At 39.0% G+C, this 20,280-nt stretch overlaps 1 long non-coding RNA gene across 2 annotated transcripts; it reads right to left on the reverse strand.

The window, feature by feature from the left end:
• Positions 1 to 14,818: 14,818 nt before the first annotated feature.
• LOC144891131 (uncharacterized) lies at positions 14,819 to 15,917 on the reverse strand. Of its 2 annotated transcripts, XR_013622725.1 has the most exons (4): positions 15,528 to 15,917; positions 15,274 to 15,436; positions 15,001 to 15,150; positions 14,819 to 14,862 (listed from the first exon to the last, which is right to left on the reverse strand). It is a non-coding gene; the product is annotated as an uncharacterized LOC144891131 (long non-coding RNA). The 2 variants fall into 2 exon arrangements; XR_013622724.1 differs by having other exon boundaries at positions 15,274 to 15,903.
• Between the last annotated feature and the right edge of the window lie 4,363 nt (positions 15,918 to 20,280).

Raw genomic sequence — 20,280 nt, forward strand, 5'->3', positions numbered from 1 at the left:
TCAGCATATATAACAAATGGATGTTTGATCTTTTTATTTTCATCTTTGAATGTGATCTTTGAGCCTTCTTTAGGCATATTGATTACCGTTGATTTATGTTCGCCACAATAATTTGAATGTTTATCTAATCTTTCTTGTGAATTGAAGAAGTTAAGACAACGCAAACAAATATATATTTTATTTGTTCTCTTACAGACTTGTGGTTTTATTAATTTAGCAATATCTTTGATGTATGTATAATGTGAATTTTCGTCTGAATTAAAATATAGAAGATTAATATGAGTTTGTTTACAATTGTCAGAAAGCTTTAAAACCTGAATGTTGTTTGTTTCTGTTAGACCATAAACATTAACTGATAAATTATTCATCTTTTCAAATTTAGGAATATCATTTAAAGTCATCGGAAACTTTAGATCTTTCGTATTTAATGTATTCTCATATTTTTTATAATGAGATACTCTTTCATCATGAAAATGTGGAGGATGTAAGTGTGCTAAAATAGACCAGAGAAAACATTTATTGTCTTTATTTTTGATATTGATAACTGCTTTTCTATTTTTGATAACACTGGGTAAATCAATGTAAGAAGAAGCTTTTAGAGGATCTGATTTAAGAATATGAATGTCTATGTAAATAATTTTTCCTATATTGAATCCACTTCCTACGATTGAATTATCCACATCTTGCTCTTGTTTAATAAGTTCATCATAGACTCCTGATGTTTTAAAATCTTGATATGAAGATATAAAGTGTGGCTCAGTTCTCATGTATGGTGCATCTATAACTCCTTCATCCTTTGTCATTTCTAATTTTACTCCCATATAAAATTTAAGTGGTTTCATTTCCTTTAGTGTTTTTTCAATCAATGTTTGAACAGCAGGTTTGACTATTTCAACAGCATCAACTATAGACTTTGGTTCGGGAGGTTTGAAGTTAAAGATTCGAATCCTGATATGTCTTTTGAAAGCACCATCAGTATTTTTAATAGTAAACAATTTTGACAAGTGTTTGTTAGTTTTAAGATGGGCTTTAAACCCCTTCTTGAGGATGGTTGTTTTACAGACCTTACAATGTTTTGTTTTAGGTGGAAGAGGGGAAAGTTTGTTAAGAATGTTGTATGTATGTTTTGCGGTGAGAATATGTTGTTTATAATATTTTACTTCCTTCTCGCAAGTATCACAATAAACCATATTTATAGCGTGAGAAAACGTGGTGTTTTATATATATCGCTGTGCTTAAAATAAAACACTTTTGAGCTTTACAGCTCCGTTTTATATATATCGCTGTGCTTAAACTAAAACACTTTTTCACTCAGAATCATCTAAGTCATAACTATCACATGAATACTCAGAATCATACTCAGAGTCATCAATAAAGCTACTCTCATAACTATCATTTGAGCACAAACTATTAGTATCATAACTATCATCTGTGTTCAATGAAATACTATCATCACCATCGTCCGAGTTCAATGAAATACTATCATCACCATCGTCCAAGTTCAATGAAATAGTAAAATCTTCACTGCTGTATTGACTCATATTTAATTAGCAAGAAAAATATTCCCATCAATATCTATATACTTTCTTTCATTAACAGATTCAATCTCTACAATTTTTATATCAAAAGTTATCTTTAAATAATCTCTAACTATCATAGAACGAAATGACATTTCACCAGAAATATTAACATCATTCATTTTACTTAGATCTACACCCTTTGGATTATTAAAGAAAATACAAATGTCTCCTCTAGAATTATTAATGGTCTTATCATTCTTTTTCAAAGTATCGTGGTCAATCACTTTTTCAAGCTTTGAATAAATTGCCAGGAGTAGAGGAGAAACTTTTGTTAGATTTACTTTAATGGATGTCTTTCCAGGTATAGTTAGAGCTCTTCCTTTAAATGAAATAGAGGGGCTCATGTTATTTTCCATAACTGGTTTTACCCAAAAATTTCCATATTTATCTTTGTTCAATTTAACATCTTTGACATATTTTTCTATATCTTTCACTGAAGTAGAGATTGATTGAAATTTGTCTTTTGTGCTTTGAAACATTGTATTTATTAATGAATAAACTTGCGTTTAGTTTAAGTAAAAATTTACCATATAAATATGATAAGTTCTGAAGGATATTTAGAATTTCCAGACTCTCCATATGATAAATTAGAGAATTGTCCGGCTTGTGATAGAATAGGGCTTAATAATGAGGGTTCATATAAACAATGTATTTTCTGTGATTTAATTTTAATTAATGATAATAAAAAATATAAAAATATATATAACTCTTTTAAATTAGAACCAAAAATGAATTACTTTACAAGATTAATAAGAGAGATGAATGTTAAGTATTGTGATGATAATACACCATTTCTTTCAAGGGAAGAGACTATTTGTATTGAGGAAATGTATAAGGGTTTAATGATATTTATTATTCAAAATAATTTTAATGGAAATGTTAATACAAGATACTATATAAATAAAATAATGAATTATTTTGAAATTAAACCCGAACTCAGGATAAAATATAGAGTTTCTAAAATAGCGCAAAAAAAGTTAGATGACTTGTTTTCCAAATATATAAATGAATGATTTTTTACTCGTTTGGGAAAATAAGATAAAATTTAATAACCATAAAAACATTCCAAATTCATTGAGATGTCTAATAGTTGGTTCAAGCGGATGTGGAAAAACATGTTTACTTTTAAAGATGCTCCTTGGTCCTAATTTTTTAGATTATGATAATTTAATAATTTTTACAAAGTCAAGTTTTCAACCCGAGTATCAACTACTCTCACAGGGTTTTAATGCGGGTCTTAAAAAGGAAGACATTATCGGTTTATTTAAACTTCAAAACAAACTAAATGATTATAATATTAAAGATATAATACAATTATTTTGTGATACACAGAAATCAAAATCGAAACCCATAACTTGTATTCTCAGTGATAATACGGATGATATACCTTCACCTCAAGATTTAGATAAATCAAAAAAGAACCTCGTCATCTTTGATGATTGTGTTAATGAGAGAAACCAAACAGTAATGGATAGCTACTATACAAGAGGGAGACATTCTTCTTGTAATTGTATATATCTTAGTCAATCATATTTTCAACTCCCTCGACGCTCAATAAGAAACAATGCCAATACTTTTATTTTATTTAAGTTAAATTCAATAGATGTAAATAATTTTTGGAGAGATAATTGCTCTACGTTATGTAGTAAAAAAGAATTTGAAAATTATATGAAACACACGATTGGAAAATATAAATATATTGTTGTGAAACAAGATGAGATACTAAATGATATTTTTCAATAAATAAATACAGAAAATGAATACTGAAGAAAGAGAAAGAAAGTTTAAGGAACATCAACAATTAGTTTCAAAAGTTGTTAAACAACAGGAAGAGATAAAGAAGAAACGGAGACAGAAACTAACTGGTGAAGAAGCCTTTGAAAGAAAACAAGAGAAATTCTTTAAACCACTTTTGAAAACTCAACACTCATCTGCAGCCCCCACGGTAGAATTTACTCCGAAAAAACTTCAAATGCTCAAAGATTTTAGTCAGATAACAAAACAAGAACTTGGAAAATTAGAATATAATGATGAAGAATTATTTCAGAAACTTGAGGAGGTAAATCAACCCCCTAATTATGTAGTGGAAGCTCTTCAAAACAATGAATATTTGGCAGATTCAAAAACCAGAGCAGGTCTCATTCCAACAGAAGAACCAGCAGTGTTTCATCTTGTGAAAGAAAAGGTATTGATATTTAATGATGAATTGATGTTCTTGAGTTCTACTCAACCAAATGTTAAATTAACTCCAAGATTAATGTTTCTTCTAACAAACCCCGGATTCAGCGGTTCAAAATATTTTGAGGAACCACTTGATATGGAAAGAGAGGAAGATAGGGTATATATTGAGTTGTTAAATGCACTTGATTATGGAGTTTCTGTTGCTGGTAAAAGTAAGAAGAATGAGAAGGAGAAACATATTATTGATGCTTTAAGTAAGCTTGGTTCGGGTGTTAGTTTTCTTCCAAATGACCCATCACAATTAGTTAATAGGCTATTATTGTTGTTAGGTAGTAAGAAGGCTGGAAACAACAATTGTTTTAATGAATCCTCAGCCATTTTAGATCAGTTGATGAATATGAAAATAATTAATAAATGTCAATACAAAGATATTTTATTAGATATTAAATAAGATGAGAAGCACAATTCTTAGTTTTAATTTCACAACGAGCGATTACACAGCTTCATTCCCTTACCCACTACAACTTGACCCCCTTACCTCATATGAGGCATCTTTATTGTCGATGGAAACTTATAATACCTTGTTTAATATCACAGAGAAAAATAACAAGTTTAGTTATAATCCAGGAAGTGGATATAAAACTATAACCGTTTCACCTGGAGCTTACGAGATTTCTCAAATATCTTCAGAAGTCTCTCGCCTTATGAAAGAAAAAGGTGATGAACCAAAAAATATTGTAATAGATATTCAAAAACACACTTCAAAATCAACTATTAAACTTAAAAATAATTATAAAGTTGATTTCACGATTGAAAATTCGTTTAGAGAGCTATTGGGTTTCTCTTCAAAAAAGATTGAAAATAACGGGACGTTTTACAGTGATAATGTTATCCAAATATCCTCCGGTATAAATTCAGTATTAATTCATTGTGATTTGATTGATGGTGCTTATAACGATGGAATAAGAACAAATACAATATTTTCATTCAGTGCATACTCAACCCCGATTGGTTATAAATTTAATATGGAACCAAAAAATCTTGTCTATTTACCTGTCAGGAAAAACCATATACAGAGTAAATTTTAGGATAACCGACCAAGATAATCGTATGATATCTTTTAATGATGAAATTATATCCATCAGAATTCACCTACGTGAAGTTTTTCAATAAATAAATAATGGTTATTGTGAGAAAACACGAGTTGGGAAAATATAAAATAATTACAGGGGAGGGCATGTTCCTTTCACCAGACTATACAAGGTATGTGGGTAGAGGATACTATAAACCTAAGAGACAACGAGGTGTAGGTCATCAATTTCGAAATAAAGGAGATGGGATAATTGATACTCTAATGGGTATTGGTTCAACCATCCTTAAACATAAAGACCTAATTGGTTCAACTGCTTCTGCCGTGGGCTCCGTTGCGGGTGCTATAAAGAGTATAAAAGATGCTCAAAAGGAGTCTCATAAATTACAAGCAATCAAAGAAATAAAAAAAGGTAAAACTCAACTATCTTCACAAGAACGACAAAAAATCATTAAAATACTTGGGTCAGGGTTTCAACAATTTTAATGCTATATAAATACAAGTATGGAAGCGATTGATAGTATCTATGATTTGGATGATACAATTATCATTTCAAACTCCACAAAAAAGGAAGACTATTTTAAGGTAAATGCTATAACAGGAACAGACTGGAATTCAAACGGAACAAAAAGTTTTGAAATAAATAATCAACAAACTTACTTGAATATAGCTGATAGTTTCTTGCTGTGTAAATTTAAATTCACTAAGGCTGCGAATAATACTAATGCTACACTCGTAAATGATTTCTTCTGGAAAATGTTTGACAGTGTCCGCCTGTATATTGGAACACAAGAGGTTGAAGCGGTTGATTATGTCTCTGCTACATCTGAAATGATGAAATTTACACTATATTCGTTTAGTGATAGAATGGGTAAGGGAGCTGTTGAAGGTTTTATTCCTGATATGTCAACGGGTACAAATGCAGACCCTGGTTATAGTCAAAGGAAGGCAATGTATAATGATGACACAAAACCAGAGAATAGTTTTACCGTAGCAGTACCTCTTAAAGGTATATTTGGATTTTGCGATTATGATAAAGTTTTGTATGGTCTTAAAATTAGATTTCAACTACAAAGGAATGATAATGTAAATAGGTTGCTTTTTGGGGTTGAAAATGCTTTTGGAGACAACAATAAATTTGTTATTAATGATTTGTGTTGGTATATCAGTGAATATACTCCTAATCTTAAAACGGAAGAGATGTTAAATAGAAGACTTAACTCAAAGAAACCGCTAAATGTATCATACCTTAAAAGAAGATGTCAACACGTTAAACTGGAACACACTACCTACACTTGGAATTTGGGTGTTCTTCAAGGAAAGCCACGATACCTCTGGCTCATTTTTAAAAAACCAGATGGAGAGGACGGTACTAATAAGAATAATGCGCTGAGTGATAATGCTAAGGTGAAACAACTTCGGGTTTCTCTTGATGGCACATTTTATCCGCGAGATAGATTGGAAATTGATTGGGAAAAAAATGATTATGCGGAAGCCTACAAGTCCTACCAAAAGGTGTGTGAAAGTAATGGTAATAATGATCCTATTTTGGATATGGTTGCGTTTCAAAAACTTTATACAATCTACGCAATTGACCTGAGTTCTCAAAAGGAAACTATAAAGTCTAATCGAGTGGATACTTCTCTATACATTGAAAGAGGGGAGAGTGAAGAGGTTAATGCATATTGTTTGCTTTTGGAGGAAACAGAATTACAGATTAATACAGATAATGGTGTTATGATTAATATCACATAGGTTTTTTCTCATAAATAAATGGTTGGGGTATATGTTAATCAAATCAATCTTAATAAATTAACATCTTGTATTCAAAATCAAAAGCCTTGTATTATTAATGTTAATACAATTCAAAGAAAAGGAGCTGTAAGAATTGATGTTTTACTCACACACACACAAGTAAAAACACTAAATGATGTTGGATCACTTAAAATTAAAATGACGAAACCTATGTTAAAGAAATATTCAATAGACGAGTCAAGAGGAGGATTTCTCCCGTTTCTAATTCCTTTATTTGCTGGTTTAAGTGCGGCGGGAGCATTGACTGGTGGTATTTCAGCAGCGGTAAAAACTGCTAACGAAAGGAAGGCACAACTAAAAGCTCAAAAAGAATTGGAAAGACATAACAAGGAGTTGGAGAAACAAATTAGTGGAAGTGGTGTAATTGTAGATTTTGCTCAAAAACTTGAAAGTCTACCTGATAAAGCTAGATTGTTGGTTGGAGATATGCTTTCCTCTATCGCTCAAGCGGGTGTTAAACTAACTAAACGGGGTAATGGATTGTATCTTTCTCATAAATAAATGGATAAATGGTTTAAACAATTTGGAAAGAATACAACGTCAAATATAGAACTAGCTAAGTATTGTAAAACACTAAAAATTGATAATGTGGTTATTTGTATGAGAGATGAATTAATACATATAAATAAGAATACAAAGAATATTATTATGAATTTAGACACACAGAATGGTTCTCATTGGGTTTGTATTCATAATAGTCAGGATAAATATTATTTTGATAGTTATGGTATGCCACCACCTGTTGAAGTAATACAATTCTTACAGAATGGTGTTTATCAAACATTTCAAGTTCAAGAAATTAATTCTAAATGTTGTGGTCAATTATGTTTATATGTATTATTTAAACTCAACAATAATGAAAATTTTTATGATATCATTTTTAATCTAATATAAATGACTTATGTTGGAAAAGATGGTTCTATCTTTGGAAAATCTTCTCAGGATATTGATTTATCAAATTATTATACAAAGGCACAGGCTGAACGACAAAAATATAGTGTAAGTAAAAATATTAATATGAAGAATACTTATAAATTAATCAATTATCCAAACCCTACAGATGCGAATGACTTGATTAGATTCAGTGATTTATCACAATATATATCTTTAAAGAAAACAGCACGTTTTGTGAAACAAGTAAAATTTACAACCACAACACCTGGTTATACTGACCATACACCTTTCCTCATTGAATTTAACTACCTGCTTACAATTGAATTTTATAAAGAAGGACATTTAGTTAATATGCGAATTAATAAATGGGGGTATGATATGCCTGATTTAGGGTATAATTGGTCTTTTTCAATAAACATAGAAGACCTACATGATTTAAATCAGTCTCGTAAAGAAGAATATTATCCACTTGGTGAGGATAAGGATTTATGTGGAAGTACAATTAGTAAACAACAAATACGTGATTTTAAGAAAAGAAAAATATATGATAGTATAGCGATGGTTCGCATGACAAAGAAGGAAGGTAATGAGATAAGGATAGAAAGCCGAGGAATACAAACCGATTTGGTAGTGGGAAGATGGGGTGGTATTACCTGTCATAATATTAATCTCACATATATTTCTGATACATAAATGGCAGGAAGAAGACTACAAGAGAATTATAATTTTTGTATTCAAGGATACCTACAAGAAAAGGGTGCTCGGTATTACATACCTTATGATTTGGAGCATATACATGGGAATTTTGTCATAAAAAACTGGCCTTATACTGATATTGTTAAACCCACAAATAGAGACTTGTTTAAAGTATTAAATAAAAATGAACTTCTCAAAGTTATGAAATATAAAACTCTTTTAGAAATCGTCAACAAATCTTATTGGTATCCTATTATGAGAAAAATAATTATAGATACAAGAATATCTCAAAATCCAGATGAGTATATGTATAATATTCTTTGGGGTTTAAACTCAAGGGTAGCAAGGGATGAGGAAGGAGTTGAAGAAGAGAAGGAGGAAAGAGAGAAAAAGGAGAAGGAGGAAAGGGAGAGGGAGGAGAAGGAGGAGAGGGAGAAAAAGGAGGAGGAGAGGGAGAAAAAGGAGAAGGAGGAAGGAGAGAAAAGGGAGAAGGAGAAAAGGGAGAAAAAGGAGAAGGAGGAGAGGGAGAAAATGGAGGAGGAGGAGAGGGAGCAAAGAGAGAGGGAGGAAAAATATAAAAAGATGGAAATCAGTGAGATTCATGAAAGATTGAGTGTATTAAAGCAAATAAATCAATCTCAACGCACCGAAGAGGAAATTAAAGAATTAACAACTCTTATGAAGATAATAGTTTCAAAAATAAGAACGTCAATGTCTTCAATTTCAGGGAGGAGATTTAAACGAGAAAGTGGTGAAGAAGAAGAAGAAGAAGAAGGAAAAGATTATGTGATTGATGATGTTGGTGTCATTGACTTTAGTTAGTTTTTATTTGTAAATAAATGGAGGAGAGAGTGAAGGCATTCCTTAGGATTCTTTATGTTTTAAAAATAAAGATTGAAATGTATATGTTGAAAACCAAAAAGGTTTTGATACTCTGTCGGAATTTTTCTGATAAATAAATATGAGTTATTGTCTCAAATGTAAAAAGAAAACTAAATCTAAAAATATCTCTTATGTTAAAGCTAAAAATAATAGAGTTTGTCAAAAAGGAATATGTCAAGTGTGTGGCTCTAAAAAGTGCCAATTCATCTCTCCTAAAAGAGGAGGAGACATACAAAAATTTCTGTCAGGAAGTAAATTTACAACAACTGGAATTCCAGGGGAATTACACCTTCCAGGGTATTCTTTCTGTGGTCCAGGGACAAACTTGGATAAAAGATTAGATGAGGCTGACAATCCTAAACCTTGGTCCAGACCAAAAAATAGGGTTGATGAAGTGTGTATGAAGCATGATATTGGTTATGGGGATACCACCACATTGGATGAAAAACATGAAGCAGACAGAGAAATGTTGTATAATTTGTCTTTGATACAAAATCCAACGTTGAGAGAGAAAGTTGATAGGTTTATTGTGAGAAATTTGATAAATGCTAAATTGAAACTTGGTCTTGGTTATTCCTCAAAAAACTATTAGGCTCTAATGATGTCATCAAGACTGAGGAGCTTTTGGCTGAAGAATTACACAAACCTATAATCACAAAGTTTAAAAGAAGGAAGGTTTATTCTAAATACACCGACCACATATGGTCCGCTGATTTAATTGAATTGAATAATGACAGGGGATACAGGTATGCTTTAACCGTTATTGATTTGAGGAGTAGATTTGCCTGGGTTGTCCCTTTAAAAAATAAAAGGGGTGATACTTTAATGTTAGCCTTTAAGCTAATATTTGATAGGGATAAAAGGAAACCAAAGAAGTTATGGACTGATGAGGGAACAGAGTTCTATAACAAAATATTCATGAAATTTCTTAAGGGGAAGGGTATTAAATTATACAGCACCTTTAATGAAGGAAAGGCAGTTGTTATTGAGCGTTTTAATCGTACTTTAAAAGAGAAATTATATAAAAAATTCACACAAATCGGTTCTCAAAAATGGGTGTATTTAATTCAGGATATTGTAGATAATTACAATAATACAGTTCATTCATCAACAAAATCAAAACCATCAGAAACATTTACAAAATTAGAATATGAAAAGGAGATTAATTTGAGAAAGCCCAATAGTGCAGGCCCATATGTCATAACAATATTGTTTGTGTTTTTTGTTTGTTAAAATTGATTTAGCAATGGATTCTGCTTCAGAATATTATAGAGATGTAAAAAAAATAGGGTTCCATTTTTTCTTTTACGTCTAATAGGTAGTAATTCGAAGAAATCCAAGATGGCCGCCATAAAATTTGGAAAATACACTTTTGTGCATATCTTTGTATCTAGATATCATATAAACATGAATAATATGTCCTTTTATATGTTTTCAGACCCAAGGAAGCCATTTCTGCCATTGTTTTTACAGAAAAATGCAAGGAAAATAAAATAGTGGACATATACCAGCCAAAGTGGGGTCGGCCGGCATGAAATCGGTTAATTAAGTTTCCACCATCTAGTTAAGGTCTGGTTTTGACTGTGTTGACGAAATGTGAATCTGAATAGTAGTATCTATCTTTGCAGGACCGACGACAGTTCAAGAGTGTCTAGAAAATTACACCTACCTTCAAGATGAGTGACTCACCACCCAGGAAGATTGAGAAGTCAGTAGATTTCGGACTTTGTTTTGTATGCCAAATGGCCATAGGGCAAACAGACTATACAACCTTTGTAACGAAACCAAAACTCTCCTCTGTCGAGAAACTGATGGCAGGTGCTGAGGAACAGTACACGTATGGTGAAACAAAGTTTGCATCATTGAATAGACGTTTGCAATATTCCTCTGCTGAAGAATTGCTCGCAAAAGGTCTCCGCTACCATAAAGCTTGTTACAAAGATGTTACCAATAAGATGCACATTGATCGAGCAAAGGCTAGGTTTGAGAAAGGAACAACATCAGGCAGTGCCGCAGAAATCCGACTGAAAAAGAGAGGACGACCAAGTTCTAGTGATCTAGGGGAAAGCACGTCAACATCCAGAAGGTGTTCCCGAGAACAGACATTTGACGCGCTCAGATGTGTCATATGCCAGGAAGACAGAGGAAGTGAACTACACAATGTGTCAACAAAGAACATGGGACTCCAGATCAGAAACATTGGCCAAGAAACAAGTAATGACAATCTGAAAGTGAGACTGAACAGTGTCATAAGTTCGCCTGACCCATTGCAAGCAATGGCTGAGGACATGAAATATCATTTACCATGTGTAGTTAAGGCCAAACGTGCTATAGTTAAGACGGAAAAACAAACAGAAACAACCAATGTTAACTTTGGTCAGGTGTTATCAGACCTTGAACTCATTGAAATTGTTGAAACTGCGTTGAATGATACTACTGAAAATGCTGTGCTGAATATGAATGAAATTCATGTAACCTATGTCAATTTACTTAAGGAGCACGACTTTCCGGTCTCAGACAACCATAGTTATAAGCCATACCTGAAACAATTGATCCTAGACAACATTGCCGATGTTCATTTCAGCCGGCCCTCAAACAAAACAAAGCCAGAGCAGATTCTTTCCACAAAGCTCAAAGACCACATGATATCAAGCACAATTACAGCAGACAGCATCAAAGACGATTTTAAAGTACTTTTGCGAGCTGCGAAAATATTGAGGAAAGACATCGCATCTTCCCCAGCATGGAAATTTAATGGAACCTTTGCTGATTACAAGCCACCCCCGATGCTCAACATCTTCTGCAAGCATGCAGTCATGGGAACAAGGAAAGTAGGAAATAGCAACAGGGAGGACTCCATTGGTGTGAGTGCATCATTGTTGGCGCAGCACTTTGTCGGTGCTTATAAATCTGACCGACAGGTATCGTACGAACCAAGAAGCGAGGATGGATCATTCAAACAACGATTTGAAACTCCATTGAGTGTGGGCTTAGCTCTCGACATACACAAAAACACACGATCCAAGGCGCTTGTAGAGAAACTTGCACATCTGGACCTCGCCATCTCCTACAAAAAGGTCATGGAGATTGAGAAACTAATGACCCATCAACTGACTATGAAATCTCAAGCCAAAATTTGCAGGAACCCTCTCAGATCAGCCAAAACCCAGACACAACCACAAGATCAGGAGTGATCAATGAAAACGAGACTACTTCTCGCCATAGAGTGATAATCATTGATGGCATGGCTCTTGTTAACGGGATCTCCAAAACAGAACAAATGATTACATGCAGTGACTTTGCTCAATCGTTCATTGAACGCCTCGAAAATATTGCCGTGCATTATGATGACGTGAGGTTGGTATTCGACCGATACATCGATAACTCACTGAAAGACAAAATGCGCCTAAAGAGGACAAAGGGGAAATCAACATACTATCACGTCAGGGATAGTACATTGATCCAGAAGATTTCACTCAAAGATTTCCTTTCCAATGTGAAGACCAAGGCAGAGCTTACAGAGTACTTGGCTGTGAAGTGTCTATCTTACAGCAAGGCTCATCCAAACAAGTTGAAGAAGTTCATGGTGACATCAGGAACTAAGACCACGGGCAACACTGAAGTTCCAGACAGTCTACTCACGCACAGCCAAGAAGAGGCCGATACACTCTTAATTCTGCATGCTCTCACAGTCGACAAAGATGCAGAAGTTATCATTGATTCGCCAGATACCGATATCTTCCTCCTACTGATTCAGAGATTTCACGATCTACCACCTGCTACGAGGTTTCTCACTGGGAAGGGAAAGTTGAGGAGGAGCATTGCAGTCCAACCTATTCATGGCATGCTAGGAGAGAAACGTGCGTCTGCAATACTTGGATTCCACGCATTCACGGGAAGTGACATGTCTGGAAGGTTCGCTGGCAGGAGCAAGGACTGGTGCTTTAAGGTCTTCATGACATGTGACAACAAGATATGGGAGGCTCTGGAGTCTTTGGGACAAACTGATCCGTCACCAGAAGTGTGTTCCCAGCTGGAACGCTTCGTCTGTCTGCTGTACAAGTCTAAAGTTCACACCAAAGTAAACGAGCTTCGCTGGTTCTTATTCTCCAACCGTGCTGCTGAGGGAGAGAGTCTTCCACCTACCACTGGTTCGCTAAAGTTACACGTTCAGCGAGCACATTATATCGCAATGATATGGAGAAAGGCAGCAGAAAGCCATCCGTCCCTTCCATCACCTGTCGAGTATGGTTGGCAGTTACTTTCGGATGATGGGGTTTATGCCCCAAGTCGATGCCTGAATCCTCCAGCCCCAGAAGCAATAATGAATCTCGTGAACTGTGGGTGCAAGAAAGGGTGTATGGGAAGATGTAGCTGTCGCAATAACAATATTCCTTGTACTGAAGTTTGTGGGTGTGTGGGTTACAGTTGTAACAACAAAGCAAACATCAATGAACCGCGTGTGATAGATATGGATGAGGATGAATGAGGCATTCGTTTATGTGATCGTTTATGTTCATTCATCGTTTATGTTTAGGTGTGTGTGTATGTGTGTGCGTGTGTGTGTGTGTGTGTGTGTGTGCGTGTGCGTGTGCGTGTGTGTGTATTCAAAATAAATGTTATCAGTGAAGATTGTTTATTGAATCGATTCTAATTGGGAAATTATACGATCCGATTTCACGACGGCCGTCTCCATTTTGGCTGGTATATTGCCCACTATTTTAATTTCCTTGCATTTTTCTGTAAAAACAATGGCAGATATGGCTTCCTTGGGTCTGAAAACATATAAAAGGACATATTATTCATGTTTATATGATATCTAGATACAAAGATATGCACAAAAGTGTATTTTCCAAATTTTATGGCGGCCATCTTGGATTTCTTCGAATTACTACCTATTAGACGTAAAAGAAAAAATGGAACCCTATTTTTTTTACATCTCTATAATATTCTGAAGCAGAATCCATTGCTAAATCAATTTTAACAAACAAAAAACACGAAATTACTAATCGCCCTAGACTACAAGTTCAAAGTTGGTGATATGGTAAGGATATACAAATGGAAAAGCCATTTTGAGAAAGGTTATACACAAAAATGGACTAATGAATTATTTATAATTGTTGATGTAATGGCTACAAACCCTTGGACTTACAAATTAAATGATATAAATCGAGAAGAAATCTTGGGTTCATTTTACTCGCAAGAATTACAAAAAACAAAGCTAATAATTCATTAAACAACATTTCTATTCACCCCACCCAGATTAGCTAATTTAATTAGTGGTAATAAAAAAATAAATTAAATAAATAAAAATCATAAGCCACACCCACACAGACCACGCCCACACAGACCCCGCCCACACAGACCACACCCATCATCCCCCCACCCTCCGTGCACCCCCACCCTTGACCCTTCACCCCCCTCATCCCACCCCACCTTCCCCACACACACAAGGGGAGGGGAGGGGTGGGATGAGGGGGGTGAAGGGTCTTTGGCAGGGGTGCACCTCCCCGTTCCCTCCTTTATTCTCTTTTTGTAATTAATAATTAAATAATTGTAAACAAAACAAATATATATAAATAATAGTGAAAACATTAAAAGCTTCATATTACTAAAACATTTTCCTTGAGGTATTATACATTCAACTTCTTCCCAGCACAAGTCATCAATTTGTTCCCAGCACAAGTCAAAGACAGCAGATGTGTTGAGTTTTTGAATCTCTTCCTGAAGACAAGAGGACAAGAGGGGAGAGAAAATATTACACACACACACATACACACACACACACACACATACACACATACACATACACATACACACACACACACACACACAAGGATATGAGGATATTGGGATACATACCTCTAAAAAATCGAGCTTTGTGTTCAAGTGGTCGAGTTGAAAATTTAGGGTACCACATGTTGACGGGAAATAACCACTCTTTGGAAAATCAAAAGCATCCCACTCAAAGCCGTGGTTGTGGTTGTGGTCATCTGTTGATGGTGTTATATTCTTTCAAAAAAGAAAGAAAAAACGTTAATAATTTCTCCTAAAAGATACATTGTATTGACAATGAATAAATAAATGACAGCTCGCGTTTAATGGTACCAATCAGAGAAATGAATAATTAATTACCTGAGACAAACTCCGATGGTGATCATCTTCTAAGAACGGTGAAACATCGAATTCATTCAATCTGTGAGGCAGGTCGCTCCAACCAGTGTTCAATTCGTTGTAAACCTCTTGTGGAACAACTTGAAACTCTGCCAAGACCAGGTCATTTTGAAAACCTGAATTGCTGTAATAAAAAAATATATCATGAGTCATATAAATTTAAATTAATCACATACAAAGCTCACATCACCAGTTTAATTCTGAATGAAACTTACCAAAGTCCTGGTGAGTATTCTTCATCAGAGTAGAGAGTGAAATAAGACATGTTGATGCTCATGTTCTTCGGTTCGTAATGATAAAAACAGCACGGCAACACGACCTTTATAATGACCAAAATGTATTTTCGGGAACAGAACTCAGCTTTAACATTTCGAGGAAACAGGAAATAAGACAATGAAAACTTTCTGGGAAGTTATCCAAGTCAGTGAAACAACGTCATTTCTCAAAAGCGAATAATTAATTTTAAAAGGGTTTGAGTATGGTGATGGAAGTTGGAGGAGAATTAAATTATTTCCCACGCATAAACAAATATTTGTAGGGTCGATGTTTGAGTGGGTTATATTCACCAGATGATATTAAGAGTAAAAGGTTAAAAGGTCCATAAGGTCAGAAGGATCCCACAACTTTCCAGTTGGGACTTGTGTGTATGTGTGAATCCCATCCCTAGCTCAATTAAAATATATTCATTATGTATTAGCCCAAGTAGATTAATTGACTCATGGTCCAAAAGGATCACAGGTTCACACTAGAGATCTGTGAACCCCTATCCCTCACACATACACATAAGTTAAACCCCAACTAAAGTTGGGGTTAAACTTTTGTGTATGTGTGAAACATAATAATAATATATTCATTATGTATTAGCCCAAGTAGATTAATTGGCTCATGGTTCAAAAGGCCAAAAGGCCCATAGAGTCCTTTGGATTAATAGGGGTGTTTTCCCAAATAGGGGTAAACGACATTAGATAGGGATTTCCCATGTTAAACGGGCTGTCCCAGAAGCAACATTATTCCCCTACTATCATATAAATATGGAATCCATATCTGTGACCGATTTACATTGAAAACTGCTGAAATATGTACGCAACTTCAACTTAGCACAGTTTAGTAAATACTCGAGATAAATCCATGCGGTAAAAGATTGCTGAGAGTGATGATGTATAAAGGCTCTCCAGAAGATAAAGGGACCAACACATGGCAACATACCTTTTTAATGATTCCCAAAACAGACAAACTGCACCAGAATCGTGAAAAAATGACAATTTCAATGTAATTGAGGTCATTGACCTCTCACTATCCTCAGAGGTCAAATCTGACTTACCTCCCGATCTTAAAATGAAGCTTATGGTATGTACTAACACTGGTAAAAATTTCATGCTTTAGTCATAATTTGCACAATTGTTATGATTATCTGCTGCCCTAATAGTGAAGAAAACCATTCTCAAAGCCTATGAATTGGTCCCTGAAGCTTACCGGCAAAAATTCCGGAATGCCAGGAAGAGGGAGAGTGAGACCCATGTGGAGTTTGCCAGAATGAAGGAAACTTTAGGAGTCACGGAAGGCGAGAGAACGAGGCCATTTGGTTGAGTTCAAAGCTTGTTTATTCGTACAGAACCCAGCACGCTCTGTCAAGCCCGTTTATCGGGTAGCAATACAAATAATCACAATCAAACACGTCATGCCGGAGCGTTTGCCCGGGAAAGGCGAGTCTGGGCATGCCCGGGAAAGGCGAGTCTGGGCATGCCCGGCGGCCTGAGCGAGCCCGGGAAAGGCGAGTCTGGGCATGCCCGGGAAAGGCGAGTCTGGACATGCCCGGGTGGCCTGGGCGAGCCCGGTACAGTGATCGCTCCCTGGTTGCGTCTTCGGTAGGTGTAAGGCGATTGTGTATGCTCAGCGGCAACCGCTACACGGGGTGGTCGAGCGGGGGGAACCGTGGACGGGGGGCGGCCTCGCCACGGAGGAAGGGCCAACCGTGGTGGATGGTCGACGTCCGAGTGCGCCGGCTTGAGGTTGTCCACCGAAATCCGGTCCGACCTGCCGCCGATGTCGACGACGAAAGACTTGTCATCCCGTCGCAGGACCCGGAAGGGCCCGTCGTACGGCGGCCGGAGTGGCCCCCGGTGTGCGTCATGACGCACAAAAACGTACTCCGCTGTGCGAAGCGCTGGGGGGACATAGGGCTGGGGTGAGCCAACCGAGGGGCTGGTCAAGTCCTCGGGGGAGGCTGCCGAGGTTCCTCGCGGGCCTCCCGAGGTGGCAGTTCGCGGGTGCAGTGCTGAGAAGGCTCGAGCAGCGCTCGGCCTCGGTGCACGCGAAAAGCGGTTGAGCCAACCGAGGGGCTGGTCAAGGCCTCGGGGGAGGCTGCTGAGGTTCCTCGCGGGCCTCCCGAGGATGCAGGGTCGGAGAAGTAGTTGCGCGAGTTGCAGCTGTGGTTGTAGAGTGAAGTTGTGCGAAGGTGACGAACAGCAGTGCGCGCGAAGGTAACGAAGCAGCCGTGCCGCGAACGTCAGTGCGTGCGCAAGACATGAGCAGCGCGCGCGAAGGTAACGAAGCAGCCGTGCCGCCATCAGAGCGCGCGCAAGAGATGAGCGGCAGTGCCACCCACATCTCATAACTGCGTTCCTTCGGAGGGTCCTGGAGCGGGCTCGCCCCTCCGGTCGTAGAGGAGGAGCCGAGCACGGTGCGCGAACCACATGGCTGCTCGTCGGTTCCAAAACTCCGGCAGTGCGATCGAAACTGCCGTGTTCGTTTGCAGCCCCCGAATCCGTTCGGGGGTAGCTGAGGTCACCAGTTTAGGAGTCGCGGAAGGCGAGAGAACGAGGCCATTTGGTTGAGTTCAAAGCTTGTTTATTCGTACAGAACCCAGCACACTCTGTCAAGCCCGTTTATCGGGTAGCAATATATATAAGCACAATCAAACACGTCATGCTGGAGCGTTTGCCCGGGAAAGGCGAGTCTGGGCATGCCCGGGAAAGGCGAGTCTGGACATGCCCGGGCGGCCTGAGCGAGCCCGGGAAAGGCGAGTCTGGGCATGCCCGGGAAAGGCAAGTCTGGACATGCCCGGGCGGCCTGAGCGAGCCCGGGAAAGGCGAGTCTGGGCATGCCTGGGAAAGGCGAGTCTGGACATGCCCGGGCGGCCTGGGCGAGCCCGGTACAGTGATCGCTCCCTGGTTGCGTCTTCGGCAGGTGTAAGGCGATTGTGTATGCTCAGCGGCAACCGCTACACGGATTGCTGAGAGTTGCTGAGACCTACGACTTAGAAATTCCACCTGGACACACTTCAGGGGGCACTTTCAAAGGGGAGATGTGCTTATTCTTTCTAAATAATATTTTAGGTGTGGTATAGACACGATATTTGCATGCATCGGTTTCAAAAATCGAGCAAATATGGAAACATTACTCACGTGAAACCAGGATCCGTCTCGGTGGTAGCCATGATTGTGTAGATGTCACATGATCAGTCATGAAGAGTGGTTAAGTCCAAAATATGGCATACTGTAGCGGCTGCCGCTGGGTTTTCACAATCGCCTTGCACCTATCAAGGACGCGGAGCGATCACCATGCCGGGCTCGTCCAGGACGCCCGGGCAGGCCCGCGCTCAACTTGCCAGGCCTCGGTCGGGACGCCCGGGCATGCCCGGGCAGGCTCGCCCTCAACTTGCCAGGCCGCAGCCAGGACGCTGGGCCACGCCCCCTGGCGCCGGGCCTGGGCAAACCCCCCGGGATAATAGATATATATTGCTGCCCGATAAACGGGTTTTCAGAGTGCCTGAGTGTTTGATTTGATTAAAGCAACTCGGATGAATTCCAGCTTTTTGTCGCGTCCATTCTTCCGATCGACGTGGGAGCCCCAGCTCCTTCATTGGTGACCTATCGACATGGACACGGCAGTCGCCCTTAAACTGCCTACCTTCTGGGAGGCTCACGCGGCGGTTTGGTTCGCACAGGCGGAGTCCCTGTTCGCCCTGCGAGGCATCACGGCCGACGACACCCGCTTCCACCATGTGGTAGCTGCGCTCGGTTCGGCTACCGCGGCCCGCGCCCTGAGCCTCCTCGAGAGCCCGCCAGCCGCTGACAAATACGGCGCGATTAAGAAGCTTCTCCTCGATGCTTTCGCCCTCCCATCGGCGGAACGCGCACGGCGCCTGCTCGAACTGCCTGAGCTCGGCGACACGCGCCCTTCCGAGCGAATGGACTACATGCTTTCACTGCTCGGCGAGCACTCTCCGGCATTCCTGTTCCGGGAGCTGTTCCTCCGTCAGCTGCCTAACCCGGTACGCCTCGCCCTGGCAAGCACGACGATCACAGATCCCCGGGCCCTTGCCAGAGAAGCCGACAAGATCTCCGCCGCAGGACAGCGCATCGCAGCGGCGACATGGGACCCACCGCCAGCACGACGACCGGGGCCTCCACCTGACCAAGCGTGGTGTTACTATCATGCCAGGTTCGGACAGAAGGCCCGGACATGCCGACCCCCGTGCACCTTCGGCAGGCAGGGAAACGGCCGGGCCGGCGTTCATTACCAGCCATGAGTGCCGGCCACACGGGCAACTTACTGTTCATCACGGATAAAGCGTCCGGACGGCGCTTCCTGTGCGACACCGGCGCCCAACTGAGCGTCATACCCGCCTCTGACCAGGACAGGCAATCCACGGTTTGCGGCCCCTCCTTGGTTGCGGCCAACGGATCGACTATCCGCACCTTCGGCCCGCGCAACGTCACCCTCTGCTTCGGCGGCCAACGCTTTGCTTGGACGTTTGTAACCGCCAACGTGCCCATGGCTCTGCTAGGCGCCGACTTCCTCTGCGCACACGGACTGCTGGTGGACGTCCAACGGCGTCGTTTAATCAACGCTGAAACCTTCAGCTCCCTGGTATGCACATTGAGCAGCTCCGCGCCGACCGAGCTGGCATGCACCGTCCCGGCGGCGAACGAGTTTGCTCGCCTGCTCACGGAGTTCCCGGCCCTC

This window comes from Myxine glutinosa, chromosome 3 (genome assembly GCF_964187855.1).
Source record: "Myxine glutinosa chromosome 3, kmMyxGlut1.1, whole genome shotgun sequence".
Lineage (NCBI taxonomy): Eukaryota > Metazoa > Chordata > Myxini > Myxiniformes > Myxinidae > Myxine > Myxine glutinosa.